The sequence below is a fragment of the Typopeltis vanoorti genome, chromosome 7, assembly GCF_054136105.1.
Source record: "Typopeltis vanoorti isolate ZY-2024b chromosome 7, IOZ_Tvanoo_1.0, whole genome shotgun sequence".
Classification (NCBI taxonomy): Eukaryota; Metazoa; Arthropoda; class Arachnida; order Uropygi; family Thelyphonidae; genus Typopeltis; species Typopeltis vanoorti.
Genome location: NC_143555.1, coordinates 143,775,335 through 143,794,588, shown reverse-complemented (window position 1 = coordinate 143,794,588; position 19,254 = coordinate 143,775,335).

The following is a 19,254-nucleotide window of genomic DNA, read 5'->3' as shown; positions in this document are numbered from 1 at the left end:
TTCTTCTTTAGTTATTTCCTTTTCATTTTTTAATTGTTTGCCAGTTGTCTTTTTTAAAATATTTGTCTCTCCACAATTCTGTGTAGTAATAGAAATTCTTCTAATTTCAATTCGATGTTTAATTTTATGTTTTCAAAATGGGGTGACGAAAATGTCACCCCATTTTGCACTGACGATGTCAGATCCATGTTCTCTTGTGAGGAGGAGTTCAGGTTCTCCTATTTTTTTTATCGCTTCTTTGAATTTTTCTGCCATCCCTGGGATACCTCTGATGAGATGGCTGAGAGTCTCCCCTGTTTTCGCGTGAGGGACTTCTGCGTGGGCGGTCTCAGATACTTTTGCTGTTTTGGGCGTTACCAACTCTTCTTCCTGTGGGCTTAATGGCCGTTTGGAGGTGTTGGTGTTCACCTCCATCTTTCCTTCTTCCCTATCTATATCATCTGTATTAGTATCTATATTGGTATTGATGGTTTCAATATCAATAGCGACTGTTTCTTCTTGTTGGATTTTACTGTTTGTGGAAGTTTTTTTCCCCTTTCAGTTTTTCTTAGACGTGGAGGTATGGATTTCTGTTATATCAGGAGCAGCCTCGAAAGGAGGAGAAGCTTCCTGTGCTGTGTCATTTCCATTGCTTGGTGGAGTTGCTGGCGTGATTGCACCACCCATTCTCTCAGCAAGGGTTCTGGATGGGCATGTGTCCAGTTTGTGGTCAATGACCCCACATTTCAGGCAAGCTGACTCACAGTTTTCTTGGTTGTGGCCTGCTTTGAGGCAGTTTTTACATTTCACTCTAGGACAGTCCGCCCCAAGGTGAGTGAAAGCACCACATCTGAAACATTGTTTTTTAACACCAGGGTAATTTATCATTACTCTGGCGGATCCAATAATAATGAAGTTGGGAACGGGCGTTTTCATCTCGAGGGAGATGTGGACTTCACCCGACTTCCATTTGGGGTTTTCTGCGTCATTTAGGACTTCCACCTTGTGTATAACGCCCCATTTCCCGAATATTTCGTGGATGATCTTTACATCCGTTTCAATATATTCTAAAGGGAATCTGGGGATTCGAAGTAGTTTGGTAATGCTCCCTACCAAAAATGGAACTATTGTTTTTCCATTACATTCGAATCCTGCAAGTAGTTTGTCTCTTGTTTGCTCACTCCTTACTACTACTTGGAAGCGGCCACCACCAAAGGGAGTAAACCCAAAAATCTGCTCAGCGCCGACGCTTTCGATGAGGGCTTTGGCCAAACATCGAGGTCGTAGATCAGCTTCCACTTCGATTCCAAGGGTCCGCGTACGCGGCAAAGCCATGCTGGTGAGGGGGGGCCTAAGCTATTCCCACCACCGAGTGTGTTATTCTTGCCCCAGTCTGGGGTTTATTCTGTATCTGCTGCTGTAGTTTATTATCAAGTGCCTCTATGAGACGCTTTGCCGATAATAACTGAGCTAACATATACTATACTACAATTTGCGCTTAGCTAAACAATTTGCTAATTACTTATGGTGAAAGTTCACAAAAATGAACTACACACTTGATCTAAGCCAAAAGGCCGAGAAGAGATCATTTTATATGGAAGGGGAGTGTGGGTTTGTGAGTCTTATGCTCGCACTTTATGAACTATGGGGTTAGCTCTGTTCTGCTGAGAGCAGGATTGCCTTGGGTCTTTTATGTTTGTTATAGTCATGTTCAATGTAACTGGAAGCTTGTCTGACTAGTGGGTTAGGATGACAGTGTGCTTTGCTGAAGAATTTTTTGGCTTGGTCTTGAAGGAGGGAATGGATGTCCGGGGTTCTGGTTTCTCTATGGATCTGCGTGTTTCTGACGAACCATGGGGCATTCAGGATCATCCGAAGGCACTTGTTTTGTATCCTGTGTAGTTTCAGGATGTTGGATTTGGATGTGTGACTCCATGTAGGGGATGCATATGTGATAACTGGTCGTATTACCATCTGGTACAGTAGCAGCTTGTTGCGTGTATTCAGTTTGCTGTTGCGATTGATCAGGGGGTAGAGCTGGGCTATCGCTCTGGATGTCTTTGTGCCTATGAGTTTGATGTGGCTGTTGAAATTTAGTTTATGGTCCAGCTGTACTCCTAGGTATCTGGCTTCAGTCTGCCAAGGTATCTTTTTTCCGAGGAGATGAATGTCGTCTTGGATGAGGGCTTTGCGTCTGGTGAATAGTATAGCTGTGCTTTTGTGGGGGTTTACTTGTATCCTCCAGTCCGAGAACCATTTCTCTAGTGTTGTGATAGTTTCCTGTAAACGACTGATCGCCAGGTGTGGGCGGAGAGATCTTGTCATTATGGCTGTGTCGTCCGCGTATAGGGCTGTGATGGTGGTCCTTGGGTTCTGCGGGATGTCGGCCACATATATTGTGAAGAGTAGGGGGGCCAGCAGGGAACCCTGTGGAACACCTGCCAGGATTTTGCGCCTAGTTGAGATGGTGCCACTTATTTTTACCTGCATGGATCTGTCAGTGAGGTAGGATTTTATTAGTTTGATGAGGTTTGTTGGTATGTTGGCCTGTATGGGTTTGTAGAGTAGTCCTTAATGCCATACCTTGTCGAAGGCCTTTGCAACATCCAGAAACACTGCAGCTGTGTGCAGGTTCCAGTTGTAACCTTGTGTGATGTGCTCCACCAGTCGGTGTATTTGTTGCACTGTGCTGTGTACACGGCGGAAGCCAAATTGTTCGTTTGGTATTATTCCTAGTTTGTCTGATTCTTCTTGTAGCCTTGAGAGGATGATTTTTTCAGCAATCTTTCCTAAGTTGGATAGAAGGCTGATGGGACGGTAGCTTTGAGGGTGTTGTGGATTGTTTCCTGGCTTTTTAATTGGTATGATGTCTACAGCTTTCCATGCAGTGGGGAAGTGTTGTATCCTCAGTATTGCATTGGTTATGTTAACCAGGTGCACAATAGCCTTTCGAGGAAGCAGTTTGATGATTCTATTTGTGATTCCATCAGGACCTGGAGCTTTTTTGTTATTAAGATGTTTTATGATGTTGGTTATTTCCATTGGGGTAGTGGGGGTGATGCTGCCTGGGTTGTCTGTGGTCAGGCTTAAGGTACGCTTGACCTGCTGGTGGATTTTATAAATGTGGGTGATGTCCCTGGGGCATACATATAAACCAATTATTGTTAAATAGCCTCTATCTATTTTTATTCTAGCTTCTATTATTCTTTCATTCCATAATTTATAATGTTTTAACTGTTTTGAAAGGGAAAATATAGTACATGAGGGCACAAATTAAGTGAATATTAAATCCAACATTATTTCATAGCCGAATATAGTACAGTGGAAACTAGAAGAGTTTCGTGTCGAATATATAGAAACTAAACGTTTCTGCTGATGCAAGCATAAGTAGTGCAACTTTGAGCAACTCGTTGCAAAGATGGAACAAGCTACAGATGGCTTTCCTTGGTATTTTCCATAAATGTAAAGCACATCCCCTAGAGCAGCGTTTTCCAAACTGTGGGCAGTAGGTTTTGTTGAGGGGGGGGGGGGACTGAAATAATGAAAACAAATTTAAAATGTTTTAAGGCTAAGTAGATTTTTTATTTTAAAAGAAACGTATTTAACTTTTATTATTTAATTTTTGTTCTTTTTTATATTTTAATCGAAAAATCCACACATTAGTGTTGGTTCACAAGCTTTGCTTCCTGCGTATTTCGGCGCTTAATGAATATTAGTAAATATTGCTTATTCATATGTTTCATTTCAAAGCAGTGGTTAATTGTATTTACGTCGAATGCTCGCCAGGGAAGTTCCAAATCTTCCTGTCCCTTTCATCACGCGCGTTCGTAATCAGAGACTATTGATATTGATTTTATATACATATCAAAACTCGTTTTATATTATCACTGTCATCCGAGCTAGTTTTCTGTTACCAATAAAAGTTTCGCATATACTTCACACATGAAAAAATGCTTAAACAAGTTAATGTGGGGAGATAGTAACTCCTTACAGTAGTAAACAATATGCCCTCCCTAACAGCCACTATACTGAAGAGACAATAAAAACAAGTACTTTTATTATGCCAGTGAATAAGGTATGAGAAGTCTGTGTAATATATTTCTCAACAAATAGTGCAATTAGAGACAACTGGGATAAAAACACTAATTAATGAATCATATGTCCCCTCATACAGAAACTATCTGTATAGGCTGAAACAAAACCATATGTTGCATGGGAAAACACAGTATCTAACTAAAAACTATTGTTATTAATTAGATGTGTGTGAGTTCGATTTCCCAAGGCAGCAATAAAATTCACTGAGCGTGTTAAAATTCGTAAAAGTGTTAAAACTAAGTAATATATATATATATATATATATATATATGTAATGAATGTTATGGCAGTTTCACATATGGAATTTGGTTGAAGAGAGTTAGCATTTCAACTCAATTGTCAGCTATGCTTTTATCTTTCGGTTATGCGATCTTTTGTTAATACCGCACCAATCATATGCACGTTTTAATAACTTGCCTTTGCTGTCTGTTTAGCGTTCGGCTTAATTACCTTAAAGGGAGAAAAGTCACAAAAGAAAAAAAATGTAACTGGTCCGGGGATTCCCTTATAAAGGTAATATTTACTAATTTCATGTAATCAGTCTGTGGTGTGCCAGTATCGGTAAGTGGTGATATTATTTGATCTATTCTACGTTAAAATATTTAACCCTGAGATGGATAAGTGGCTGATAAAAAAGTAAAAAAAAAAATCCCGCGAACAATCAGAAGAAGCAGAAACAGAGTAAAAAAAAAGGACAGTATTTCATATTTTACCAGAACAGCCCACATCGTCTTCAGAATCAAACGGTAAGAGGCAAAAAATGTAATATATGCATTTGATATTTGTAATATTCGCTGTGTATGTTTTGTATTGAATATAAATACAATAAATATTATAATAATATATCTCTCTATTACGATTTTTTTTTCGAGGGGGCCGTGAAATATTTCAATTTTTGTAAAGGGGGCCCTGACATTCAGAAGTTTGGGAAGCACTGCCCTAGAGGACATGTATGATAAATAAGCCTTTGGCTCTCTATTTCAGTAATACATGATAGTTTATTTATTTTCAGTTACAATGTAGAAAATATTGAACAAAGAATAAAAAAAACAACCATACTATACTGACATCGGAGATCGCGTATGTCTCTCAGAAACTATTTATTGTAAAATATCACAAACCTTGTGATATTTGGTTTAACAATAAGATGTGTTAAACCAAACTGACCAGAAATGAGTACGGAATATCACTCGTAACATATATGAATGCACAACTACTCATGACCTCCAAACTATACACTGAATTGTGTAAGAATATTAAACCAAACTGACCAGAAATCAGTACACTGTCCTCTACAGATAACGGGGTAGATGAAAAGCATTCTTGCTTCGCCTCTTTTAAGCCAGTCCTTATAAGGACCATAAGGATTTAAAATCGTTCCTGGCAGACAGAAGCAAATTACCTGGGTGTAATTCTCGACAAAAAGCTATCCTTCAATCAGCACACCAAGTCTGCGTGCACAAAGGCATCTAAAGCCATAGCTCAGATCTATCCGCTAATTAATAGAAATAGGAAGCTCAGCAACAGAATCAAATTGCAACTATACCAGATGACAATTCGTCCTATAATCACCTATGCCTCTCCGGCCTGGAGCCACACCTCTAATGCTAACATTATCAAAATACAGCGAGTGTGCAGAACAAGTGCTTGAGAATGATTCTGAACGCCCCGTGGTATGTTAGAAACAATCAACTCCACAGAGACACAAATATTCCCTATATTTTCTCTTTTCTACAATCCTTGGCAACCAAGTTTTTCCTAAAGACGTCCACACATCCCAACGATTTGGTTCAGCAAGCTGCAGCATACGATCCAACGGACATATTCAAATATATTAGACCAAAAGCTATATTAGACCAAAAGCTATATTAGCCTCCTCTAGCGATGCATAATCTCCATGCCCATTCAGGGCGAGCAAACTGCTCATAAATTTTACCTTCACTGTAACCACAACAGATAGCGGGGAATATGAAAAGCATCTTGCTTCACCCCTAAAGACATAAATGTCAATTGTCAATTTAAAATCGTACTCCATAATAAAATCGTACTCCATAATTTATATTTAGCATTTAATTAACCTTGAGGTATTTCCGTACGTTCCTGTGGCGTTTTTTTTTAAATAATTTTTTTATTTTAATACGAAGCTTCTTCCAATTCTTCAACTTTACCTATATCAATCAGATTTATTTATATTTATTTATTCCATCGACTTCTCTCATTATGTGTTTTCCAACAACTTCAACTTCCAGCTCTTTAATAAAAATTTCAATTGATTTATTTTTAAATACTTTTCGTATGTAGAATAAATAAAGAAAAAAATAAAACCTTTAGATTTTTTTTTTCTATTCGGAATCGGGTCATACATTGGTCATACCAACGTTGATGTAAAGTTGTGTCAACCTTCTTTTAATATTTCTAAAATTATGGTTCTATCTTCCCTTTCGCTTATTTAAATAATTCTTTAAATTATAAGCTATAGTGTGAGGGTTTTGTATAATAATAGAATATAACTTTTTTTTTCGCGCCAGTTTTATTTTCAACTTAACATTCGGGAGCTCGCAGGGGTATTTTGCAGCGTTACAACGCGGTATATCTGAGAGATACATTCATTACTAGTATGTGGTAAAATGCAATAAAACATAAAGAAAGAACACTGCAAATATAATACTTGAAGGTACAAATGAAGTGAATATTGAATCCAACATTATTTCAGAGCCGAATATAGACACTACAAGAGCTTCGTGTCGAAAATATAGAAACTAAAAGTTTCGGCGAATGCAAGCATTAGTACACTTATATGCAACTCGTAGTAAAGGTGGAGTAAGCTCCAGACCTTTTTCCTTAGTATTCCATAAATGTAAAGCACATCTCCTAGAGGTCATGTATGACAAAAATAAGCCTTTGGCTCTCTATTTCAGTAATACATGATGGTTTGATTATTTTCAGTTACAATCTAGAAATTACTGAACAAAGAATAAAAAAAAACCAACTAAACCATACTATACTAATATCGGAGGTCGCGGTATCTCTCAGATAACATGCACTGTCAAATATTACATAACATGCGTTAAACCAAACTGACAGCAAAACAACGTGCGGAATATCACTCGTAACATATGAATGCACAGCTACTCATGACCTCCAAGCTATACACTGAATTGTGTAAGAATATTTATATTAAACATTTTGCATGTATCTGTCAGATCAGCTGCGACCACCTCAGGGTTAAGTACAACACACAGGCTTGGAAAAATGACAGCAAGTTCAGCCAGTAGCTCAGTACTTATGAAAAGGCCCGCAGAAAGGCTATAATGCATATTGTATATTAGGAAAACCAAGTTAAAATAACCAAGTTTATAAAATACCTTGGTTATCCTAATATATATATATATATTTTTTTTCTTTTTTTTCTTTTATATTTCTACATCTATCTCTCATTCTGAGAATTTTATTTAACAAGGTCAAAGCGCCTTATGGTAACTTGTTTTGGTAAAATATTGATAAGCTCTGTATTACTTCAACCTTAGTATTTCTAAGCCTGGCTCCCACTGATGAGACCTCAATAAAGATCGAAACCGGTCTGGGTAGTGGCCCCTTGCCTTTAATGCATAGCATCATACATTTGCTCAACGAGATGTGCTTTGCATTAAGGGTAAATAATAAGAATAGAGATCAGAGCTTATTCCAGATCTATCACAAGTCATCCAGACTTGCACTACGTGCAGAGTAGCCCAGACTCGCACTACTTGCAGGTGCAAACTTCACTTACTTGTCAATTTGCTTACTTGGGATATGGATTAAAACCAAGTTTATATTTATATACATATAAAATAGCTTGGTATCTGTTATATATATATATATATATATATATATATATATATATATTTCCATAAATGTAAAGCAAATCTCCCAGAGGATATGTATGATAGAAATATGTATGATAAATATCGAATCCAACATTATTTCAAGAGTTTCGTGCCGAAAATATAGAAACTAAAAGTTCGGCGGACGCAAGCATTAGTAGTGCCATACTGGGCAACTCGTTGCAAAGGTGGACCAAGCTCCAGAGCACTGCCCTCAGTATTTTTCATAAATGTAAAGCACATCTCCTAGAGCAGGGATCGGGAACCGGCGGCTCTTGGCTGAACAAAGTGCGGCTCTTTTATATTGAATTAAAAGATACGTAATTAATACAAACAACTAAACACTGTTTTTGGATGCGGCCTGTTCGTGGCGCGAGATACTCTGCATGTGACGTGTGTTACGAATGAAATTTTATGACATGAACAACTGACAACTACGATCCATTTGAAATGGCGCTAAAAGTTAACCCTGCTTAAGGTAACTAGCGCCACGGTGCGCCACGGTGAAAATTTGAACTAATTGATCGGCTGTGGTGTCAAACACCACGTTTTTTAGATACATATGGATTTTAACTGTCAAAATAAATATTCTGTTAGTTAACTTATTTATTGTGGTACTAAACTGGTGTTTAATTTAGTGTCAGGAATGTTATGCACAAGTTAATTTTTATTATTTTATTTCGTTATTATGTTGAATTTGTTTTTTTACTTGCAGGTAAATTTGTAATAATAATCCTCGTAATATGACTTCAAGAAAAAAAAATAAGCCAAGAAAACTGAGGATTCAATAAAATGTGGATCGAGAAATTTGCATTCATAGAAGTAAATGGAAATCCGCAATGTTTAATTCGCCATCTACGACTTCAAAATAACAAATCAAGTAATCTCGAACAACATTTTCGAGGAAAACATTTAGACTTCAGTAAAAAATATCCTGAGGGTGATAATAGAAAAAAAAAAGCTATTGAAGAATTACAAAAGAAAACATTGCTTCAGCAAAGAAATTTGTCAACTTGGACGAAATCTTCGTCGAATACTACTGAAGCAAGTGTTTTGTTATCCCTTGAAATAGCAAAAGCGGGAAAACCTTTTACCGATGGTGAATTTCTAAAAAATTGCACGTATAAGCGGCTAACCAAGCCGACTTGGTTGGCCGAGTGGTTAGTGTATCTGCTCTCCAGCCTAAAGGCTACAGGTAGTGGTGGGCGGTAGATGGCGTTGGTGTAGATGATGATAGTAGTTGGAGAATTGAGTGGAGACAGTGCTGTAGAGTAGATGCCCTCCCTTGATGAGACTTAGGACTCCCTGGAGGTGTCACGTAATAATAATAATAATGTCTCTGAAATTCTATTTAAGGATATGAAAAATAAGGACGAGATACGTAAAAAAAAAAATTAAAGATTTACCTCGTTCGATTAGAACTGTCAAGGAACGGATTGTATCGATTTCTGGAGAAGTTTCAAATATGAGCATTATGGATATTAATTCTGCTGATTTTATATCTGTTGCGGTTGATGAATCGAATGATATTTCCGATATGGCACAATGCTACGTGATGGTTAAATATATCACATCTTCCGGTATTCGAGAAGAACTTCTTGATCTATTAACACTTAAAGGACACACTACAGATCGATATTTCAAAAAACCTTCTAACAAGTTTACAGAATAAAAATATAAATATTAATAATACATTATGCATTGCGACCGATGGCGCGCCTTCTATGATTGCGAAAAATAAGGGGTTTGTAAAATTATTCTCCACTCATATTCCACATGGAATTATTTCATTTCGTTGCATTTTGCATCAAGAAGCTTTAGTTGCAAATTATTTGGGATTATTACACAACTAAAAAGAGTGATGGATGTTGTTGTGCCAATGATCAATTTCATCCGATTTCAGGCGTTGAATTACAGACTTTTTTTGACACATTTTTAGAAGAATTAGGTAGTCAACATAAAGATTTAGTGACATTTACATCTGTACGATGGTTATCGAGGGGAAAAAAGTGCTTAAAAGAAGTTAATAGTTTTCTTAACCACTAAAAATTATAACGTAAATCATGTGGAACTTCTCAGTAATCTGGAATGGATACAAAATTTTTTTGTTTTTTGTTTGACATGACAGAACATTTTAATAAGCTAAATTCGAAGTTGCAAAGGAAGGGAAACACAGCCTTTAAATGACTAGAGGAAGTCGTTATCTTTGAAAAGAAACTAAGAGTGTTTTTCGAAGATGTTACAGAAGAAAAATTTATATATTTTGAAAATCTAAAAAAAATTATAGATTGAATTTAAATCAAGAAAAAGTTGATTGCAAAATATTCGCTGAAATTGTTACTGTAATTTTAGATTCATTTACAAGCAGATTTCTGGATTTTAATAAACATCAGGAGATAATGAAATTTATATTACATCCATTAAATTGCAATTTAAAATTAATAGATATTGAAGCTTTTCCCGGAATATCAATTGCAGAACTACAAATAGAGCTTCAATTCTACAAATGGCGATGCTTTTATTCTGGAAATTCAGAATAAAAGCATCTGGGTACAAAAACTTCAGGAAATGGTAGCACAAATTGAAGAAAATGAGGAAACTGTGGAAGAAACACCACAGTAAATCATATTTAAATGTTAGAATTTTTCCCAACTAATTATTCAAATGCTAGGCGACTTGCTTTTGGGGTTTTGACTCTTTTCGGTTCAACGTACAATTGCGAGCAATTTTTCTCTTCAATGAATTATATTAAAAATAAGTATAGGAACAAACTGACTGATGAAAGTTTGAAAGCCAAATTACTATTAAAGTGCACGACATACAATCCAGATTTAAGTAAATTGGCTGAGAAGATGCAAAATCAAAAGTCTCATTAGTGAATTTTAAATTAAAACAATCAAATACAATATTAAAATAGATAATATTGTATTTTTGTTCGGACTATTTCTTTTTGCAATTCAAATTCTGACTTTTTTGCAATATTATACTTACTTAAACATGTTTGTGATTAAAAACTTAATCAAACTTAATGTTGTTTATTTATTGAACATGTAAAAAATTTATATGAAAACATAAAAGTGGTATTTGATATCTGGAAGTATTGAATTAAAAACAAACTTACATAAGTTTGAAATAACTGCAACTTTAAGTCACCAGGAAAAATCGAATGGAAGTTGCGGGTCCTAAAATTTTGTTTTAATTAATTTTTTTTTTTTTTTTTTTTGGTGCAATGGCTCTTTGGTTCAAAAACGTTCCCGACTTCTGTCCCTAGAGGATATGTAGGATAAAAATAAGCATTTGGCTCTCAATTTCAGTAATACATGATGGTTTATTTATTTTCAGTTACAATCTAAAAAATATTGAACAAAGAATAAAAAACAACTAAACCATACTATACTGACATCGGAGTTCGCGGTATCTCTCAGATAACATTTACTGTCAAATATCACAAACCTTTACATAACATGTGTTAAAACCAAACTGACAGCAAAAAAAAAAAGTGCGGAATATCACTCGTAACTCGTAACAATGAATGCACAGCTACTCATGACCTTCAACCTATTCAGTAGATAGGTTAAAGAATATTCATGTTAATAATTAGCATTTATCTGGCAGATCAGATGCGACCTCCCGAGTGTTAAATTACCACAGAAAGCGTCTTGCCTTTTCAAATTAAATGAACTGTCAAGAAGGGATAAAATATATTATTATATTATATATATTATTATTGGTAAGTGCTATCCATCAGGAGACATCAAAGCTAACAAATGGCATAATTCAAGAATCAGTCAATATTTGATTTACTTACGATTATCAATGTTTCCTTTGACTCGCCGAATCTCTTTCGTGACTCCCAGTTTAAGAACCGCTGTTCTAGACAATTTAGACTACAATCTGGTGTTTCTTCTCCCTGGGACAAACAACACTCCCAAAGCCACTTTTAAATTCTGTCTTATTCCCTTTATGGAATACATTCCCGTTTTTCGCATTCCGATTCAAACACATGCATTGAATATATTACTGAAGCAATTCTTAATAGTATTGAAACATTTATTCCCCATTCCACTAAATTTTTGTCCGCTGGCATTCCAAGAAGTATGCGAAGTTTGGACAAGAGAAGTATCGGACATTCGCAATTGGCTTTTATCGAAATTTCCATCTCCCTTTTTTGTTTGAACCATTTTTATCGAAATTTCCATCTCCTATAATAGGCTACAAGAAAGCATCAACTTATTGGAGGTCTGCAGTAGATGACAAAAGTTTATTTGGTCCCTGGAATAGGGTTTCATGTAAAAAATAAATAAAAATACAAAAATATAAACTAGAAGTATTAAAACTAACGATAATTTTTTTCATTGCTCACCCAGGGTAATAAGGCACGGCAGGTTTCGAGTCTTTCGTGGCTAGGAGTAAACAAAAAAAAACAAAAAAAAAAACATGCTTTCATATATTTTTTAAAGCTATTGGCCAAACCTTCTTCCTCCTCTTTAGCACTAGAATAGTTCAAGTGCATCATTACCTACAGAAAAAGACAATCTTTTAACTTCTTACGTATAGATAAACTTATTCAATGTCCTCCTACCAGTCCAGATACGCAGCATTCAACGCTTCCCATCGTTTAATTTTTCTCCAGAAAGACATTTGAAAAATCTTGTCCAAACTATCAAAAAGTCTCCTAGGTCCATGTGTTCCTGGTCGCATTTCTGCAATTGCACTGAATGTTTAACCTCCTGATGTGAAAGGAAAACAATATCATCTGAATGGTCCACGCATGCGCAGAACTTTTTGAAACACGAAATCTCATTCTGAAGAACAATTTGAGGATTTGAGGACAAGACTTGTGAAACGAGCGTGTTGCTCAAGTATCCAAGTTTTATACGGTGAAATTTATATGGAATACATTAGATAATAAAAGGTTTAATAATACTTTAAATTTTTAAAGTAAATTTACTAATATTTTAAAATATATTTTTTTCAAATTTTAATCTATATAATATTGTGTTAAATGTTTATTATATAATATTTGATTATATTTTATAAAACTAATATTCTCCAGATACAAGACAATGTGATGAAAAGAACGGAAACCAAACTACACTTAATTGACTCAACGTAATCAATAGATCTTGAGACATTATTCGACAAATAGTCCATTATTATATTGTTCTTTTTAGGAAATATATAAAAAGCAAGACTTACAAAACACTACCTTTGATGAAGAAAAGAACTACGTAAAGTGAATTTGTGAGAGATGGTATTATAATCTTTATCCGGTATCCCTTTTTTTTTTTTTTTTTGAATAGTTTTTGGTGATAATTGAACGCTGTCAGAATCTTTGCTGCTTTAACGATAACAACCATTGGTTAGAAATTCTCCTAAATAAGATGTAGAATATCCTCTAACTTGTAGATTGTGACTTCTGGTACATTATTATTTTCTTCCTTTATTTTCTAATTATTTTATTTTAATACTAATATTCAGTTTTTGATTATTGAATTAATTTTAAGTTTAGTTTAGTATAATGAAAATAATTTAAATAATATTCTTACACCATTTTGTATCGTAGAATAGGATTGTTTCTATTCTACGATACAAAATGTGGGGGGTGGGGGGGGGGGGGGGTGGGGGGGGGGGGGGGTGGGGGGGGGGGGGGGTGGGGGGGGGGGGGGGTGGGGGGGGGGGGGGGTGGGGGGGGGGGGGGGTGGGGGGGGGGGGGGGTGGGGGGGGGGGGGGGTGGGGGGGGGGGGGGGTGGGGGGGGGGGGGGGTGGGGGGGGGGGGGGGTGGGGGGGGGGGGGGGTGGGGGGGGGGGGGGGTGGGGGGGGGGGGGGGTGGGGGGGGGGGGGGGTGGGGGGGGGGGGGGGTGGGGGGGGGGGGGGGTGGGGGGGGGGGGGGGTGGGGGGGGGGGGGGGTGGGGGGGGGGGGGGGTGGGGGGGGGGGGGGGTGGGGGGGGGGGGGGGTGGGGGGGGGGGGGGGTGGGGGGGGGGGGGGGTGGGGGGGGGGGGGGGTGGGGGGGGGGGGGGGTGGGGGGGGGGGGGGGTGGGGGGGGGGGGGGGTGGGGGGGGGGGGGGGTGGGGGGGGGGGGGGGTGGGGGGGGGGGGACATTAAGATACACTTATTTCTCAAGAGCTTCTCTGTTTGTTTTTCCTTTGAGAACCATGATCTTTGTCTTCCTAGAATTGAGTTGAAGTCCTCTGTTATTACTGATCTTGTTAACTTTGTCAAGAATTAGTCCTAGTTCTTCCATGTCATTACAAAGGAGTACTGTATCATCAGCGTACCTCAGATTACTGATCAATCTACCTCCTATCGTAATTCCTGTCCTGAGCTCATCCAATGCTTCACGCATGATGTCCTCTGCGTATATACTAAACAAGTGAGGAGAAAGTAAACATCCTTGTCTAACTTCTTTTCCAACTTGAAGCCAGTCAGTTAATCCAACACCTGTTCTTACTGTGGCTTCTTGTTCCTTATACAAGTTGGCTATTGACCTGATAGTGTATTGAGGAAAACCCATTCTTTTCATTACTTCCCACAGTTTCACATGCTCAACACAGTCAAAAGCTTTAGAGTAGTCTAAGAAACACATTACCAGAGGGAGTCTGAATTCTTTATATATTTCTATGATCTGTCTAAGGCAAAGGATCTGATCTCTGGTGCCTCTACCTTTCCTAAAACCTGCTTGTTCCTCGGGCAGCTCTGCCTCAACTTTGGCCTCAATCCTATTTATAGGATTTATAGGTAGACCTCAAACCTCAATCCTCACCACGCACAAGCATCAATAATAAACGTTTCATTGGTAGAGCCTCTGCTACTAATGGCTCAGTTAAGTAAGTTTGAGCACGGTTAGTAGTTGGAAGGGGACAATCATTCAATGCTGTTGGCACCCTCGAAGAGTCTTTGGACTCCCTGGAGGTGTCAAATAATAATAATAATAATATCTCAAATAAATAACGTGCATATGGATACTAAAACTATGGATACATTGCTGTTTGGGCAAAGTGGGAATGACGTAATGTGCAATGACAAGCACAAATGAATAACAGCGTTAGATTGCAGTGCATCTGTTTCGTAATCTAAAGCGTTAATCGAACAATTTCAATTATTAACTATTCAGTCAATGCCAAAACATAAGCTGTAACCTTTAACATGTTGTAAGCATTGTTATTGTTTATAAACACAAACAAAATTTAAATTTTTCATTTTTTCCTTAGGGGTACCGCAGTGCTTATGTACGGGCCACCACTGGTAAAGAATATAATAAAATGCAGATGTTTTGATAAACTTGGTCCATTTCTTGTTTTGAATATTTTGCCATCATGGGCAAAGATGCAGGTTCAGTGTTTAAAGCTATCTTTTCAAAATTTTAAATACTGCACTTTTATATGTAAATATACAGGCATATCTCATATCATGTGGTAGCTATGTTCTTGTGAAATAACATACATAAATAGATGAACTATAAACACACGAAATAGCACTTATGACTCTATGAAAGTCAGGAAAATAATAATAATACAACTGTAAACAGACTATGAGAAAATAAGGTTATATTTCAAACATTAGTTATATTTATCATGAAATGAAATGCTTACTTTATTATTACTATCAACAGTAATCCATAAAGGCAAAGCCTCATCATTTGTGGTCCTCAAACTCAGTCACCATCCCAGTGCTCACTCTGCTACTTTGGCTTAGAGCTTGGTTAAAATTATTATGATTAAATTAACTAAAACCATGAGACCAGTATGTCTGTTAATTGCATGTGGTCTATTATTATTATTATTAACCAGGACCCCATAGCATCTAACACTCATCTGGGAGGTCCTTTTATCCTACACACAGCTCATCATACCGTGCTTTAAACACACTCAAATTCTCTGCAGACACTACACTCTCAGGCAAGGCATTACAATCATTCACAACTCTGCATGAAAAAACCTACTTCTCACTTCCCTACTCACACCCTCTTTATACAGTTTCCAGGGATGACCTCTGGTTCTCCCACTATTTTCTGTAGAACCTCTCCAGCATTGATCCTATAACAACCCCTTACTAACTTGTAGGTCTCTATCATATCTCCCCTCTTCCTCCTGTCCACCAGACTCTGCAAATTGCATCTTCTCAATCTTTCCTCATACTTGATATTCCAGAGGTTAGAAACTACCTTAGTCACTCGTTTCTGGACCCTTTCCAACATCTCTTCGTCCTTCTGAAAACTAGGTCGACCAAATCTGGGCACAATGGTCCATGTGTGACCTAATCAAAGCCTTATACAATGGAACAAGAATCTCCTTACTTCTACAAGTCGGTGTCCTCTGCATCATTTCTTTGTGTTGAGAAGATTTTGTGTTGTCGTCACAATTTTGGCTATGTGTCTCCTAAATTTCAGATCCTTATCCACTATCACCCCTAGATATCTTATTTCCTCCACCTCTGACAATATATCCTCACCAAGCATAAATTCTGCATCCCATTTTTGTTTACTAAATTTTAAAACCTTACATTTTGCAACATTGAACTCGCATACCCATTCCCGTGCCCAATCACTCAATTTATTCAAGTCTTCTTTTAAGGCCACAACATCTTCTCTACTCTTCATGGTTCATCCCAACTTTGCATCATCTGCAAACAACTGAATATCTCCATCCAAATATTCACCAATATCATTAATATACAAATTAAACAGTAATGACCCTAAAACAGACCCCTGAGACACATTGCTAGTGACTTTCTTTTCCTGGATATCGCTCCCCCATACACAACTTGTTGATACCTATCAGATAGCCAGTCTCCAATCTAATATCCAACCCCATCTGCTGTAGTTTGACTAACAACTTATCATGCAGTAATCTATCAAAAGCCTTTGCGAAATCCAAGTATATTACTGTGTATCCTTCTCCTCTGTCCAAGGAAGCTGTCACCTTATTGTAATAAGGTGCATAAGTAGATTACTAAAACATGACCTCCCTTTAGCAAATCCATGCTGTCCATCAAAGATAAAATTATTGTTACCAACCCAATTCTGAATCCTAGTTCTCACAAGCTTCTCCAACAGAACTTAACTACACGCCTGACACACAGATAGGCCTATAGTTTGATGATTGAGTTCTATCACCTGCTTTAGGAAGTGGCACAATCTTGCCCTCCTTCCACTCCTTAGGAACTTGACTCAATGTAAGACTCGTATTAAAAAAAAATCTAGTCTTTTTGCAGGATGAAAAACCTGAGTTTCTGGAAGGGAAAATACTGCTATCCTGTATGAGACCATGTACCTATAGAACTGGAATGCTAATATCATGTGCATTGTTGCAAAGACAGTATCTCCATAGCAACTGGCTGTGGAGATGCTAATTTCTTCTCCAAATAAAAACCCTCATGAAAAGGTTGGCAGCTTTAAAGTATAGTATGGAATGAGGAATTCTAAGGAAAAGAGATAAAGGCTGCTTGGCCACTGATCGAGAACTATTTAATAACAGCAATGTCTGAATGTATTTCAGAGGTCAAACAGCTAAATAAGATAGGTATAAATGGATGAATGAAGAAAGCATGCAATCTGAAAGAAGAAGGCATTACGGAAGCAGCACACGATAAAGGATAATAATCAGTTGATTGAGGAGTACAAATAGCAGACTAGGAAGGTGACTCAGTTGGGAAGGAAGGCAAAAGTTGAATAACAAAAATTAGCCAACTGGATCAAAAAGAATAATCCTATGGAGTTTTCTTTTGGTACATGGCAAAACAAACAAACAAAAAAGAATGAATATGGGAGGATGTTGTTACTGGATGAAAATGTCGAAGTATTTAATGAGAAATTCACCAAGGTATTTTATCATCATGAGGAAGTGATCATTTAGTTTTGAGCAGGATAAAACTGAATATCACACTGAGAAGTAAAGTGCATATGAAACTTTTTAAAAAAAGAATCAAAGTTGAGTAGTTTTCAGAGGTCAAACACACTGAAATATATAAATATTATTCAAGAAAAAAAAATTAGTTTACAAACAACAACCAAACCTTGGAGACAGTAGAATACACTGAAGAAAATACTAACCAGAGAGGTATACAGTGAAGTTATCTGCAATACAGAGAAAAATGTAAGAGTAAGAGTGATAAAAATACAGTAGAAGATAAATATTAGGAAGGTGGTAAAATGTTCTGGAGGCTATGAAAAAGCTGAAATGGAGAAAAGAGCACTGCAAAAGGAGTAAAAAAAAAACATGAAACTCAAGATAAAAGATATTCTAGATGTCTGGAGTAATTTTAAAGATTGCTAAATGACACAAGAAGTGAGAAAGAATGGGATAGAAAATGTTCAAGAGGAGCATGTCAGTGCTCCTCTTGAATGTCTTCAGGAGCACATAAGTACTTGAGATAGAAAACTCCATTAAAAACCTGAAATGTGGAAAGGCAGCCAGTGGAGATGACATCTGACCAGAAATATTCAAATATAATAATAATATTATTATTATTACGGTAACCTCCATGGAGTCAACAAATTCATTGTGGGAGAGTCACTTAACTAGCAACATGTCTATTGTATTGAATGAGATATTTTACATTCTAAGCATTTAAAATGAATTCTGGAAATAAGTTTCACTTATCCACCACTCTCTTTTAAAAAAATCTGGAGCTACACAAAGTTTTACAGTGGCCTGCACTACATAATTCAGATGGCCAAGTCAAAGGATTGAATTCCAGATAGTAAAGCTTTCATAGTACCCATCATTAAAAAGGAGAAATAAAACTGAATGTGAGAATTATGGAGGAATTTCCTTACTGAGTGTTCCAAGTAAGCTTATGCTTCTCAGGTATGCTTGCTAAGAAAAACTGTGGAGAAGAAAAAAGCTACATTCCGAACAAATACAGGTCATCAGGATCAGATTTTCACATTAAGACGAACGGTTGAGAATTCATGTGAATATAACAAGGATCTGTATTTAAGTTTTGTATTTTTGGAATATAGCACATGAAAATTTGGAGGTAGAGGAAATAAGAGATCTGGGGGTGATAGTGGATAAGGATCTAAAATTTAGGGGATACATTGCCAAAATTGTGAAGACAACATAAAGGTTTCTGGGAATGATGCGGAGGACACTGACGTGTAAAAGCAGGGAGATTCTTGTTCTGTTGTATAAGGCTTTGATTAGGCCATTGACCAAAACATGGTGACCAAATCTGGACTATTTTGCCCAGATTTGGTCACCGGGTTTTCAGAAGGATGAAGAGATGTTGGAAAGGGTCCAAAGGCGACTGACTAAGGTAGTTTCTGACCTCTGGAATGTCGAGTATGAGTAAAGACTGAGAAGATGTAATTTG